This window comes from Morone saxatilis, unplaced genomic scaffold (genome assembly GCF_004916995.1).
Source record: "Morone saxatilis isolate NCDOM2014 unplaced genomic scaffold, NCSU_SB_2.0 Contig16, whole genome shotgun sequence".
Classification (NCBI taxonomy): Eukaryota; Metazoa; Chordata; class Actinopteri; family Moronidae; genus Morone; species Morone saxatilis.
In genome coordinates this window covers 21328985-21329771 of record NW_023339718.1, presented here as the reverse complement: position 1 = coordinate 21329771, position 787 = coordinate 21328985, and the positions used below count along the sequence as shown (strand labels likewise).

Here is a 787-nt window from a genome sequence, read left to right as displayed (position 1 = left end):
TCCAGAATGGCTGACCCCACCTTTCAGACAAAAGAACATTTTGAGAAATTATATTTTGTGATAATGATGAGCAATCAGGTGGAGCCATTTACTGTATTTATTTCACTCAAAGCACTCAAGCTCAGGAATTTGTGTTACATAAAGGCCAGCACACACTGGCAGAGTGTGACGTGCATCAAAACACCCACAGCTATTGTTTTTTATGGAAGCCCACACATTGGCGACTATGCCATGTCAGGATACGACACTGTTCTATTTCCCATCGTTGACACACATTAAAACTCAACAAAAGTAGGAATTTCATTACATTTACCCCTGAATAAACAAATTCAGTCAATTTACCTTGACAACAGATGTGTACAGTAGTATAGTAGTGGTATAGTACAGTAGTGTTTTGCTTTGGGTGTCCCTTGTACTATGTTACATGGATGGTGTGTTGGCCTTGTTTACCTTATATCACTTTTGAATACTAAAGACACAAACTGTATACCGGTTTGTTTTGAAGCCCTGTTATCTGCAGACACAAGAAACTTTACACATCACCCAGTTTCATTTCTTTTAGTGCAATTTTTCTTATAGCAATTTCCTTGTCTCCTTTATTTATTTGTGACTGTTGTCACTGTGTCCCAAAACTATTTTTAGTTAATATTTAATAACCTTTTGTTCTTTCATGCATTATTTGTATATAGTTAAATTTTTTAAATCTAATATCAAAGTATATTTGGTTCAGAGCCATACTGATGGAACACCAAGCATTTCTGCTCACTGGGTGTATATTAATTAAGAG

At 35.6% G+C, this 787-nt stretch overlaps 1 protein-coding gene across 1 annotated transcript in view; it reads left to right on the top strand.

Annotated features, from left to right (window-relative positions):
- The window catches only part of LOC118326133 (solute carrier family 12 member 2-like), a gene marked incomplete at its 3' end in the record, with an annotated part of 16641 nt that overhangs the window by 8249 nt on the left and 7605 nt on the right, over positions 1 to 787 (top strand).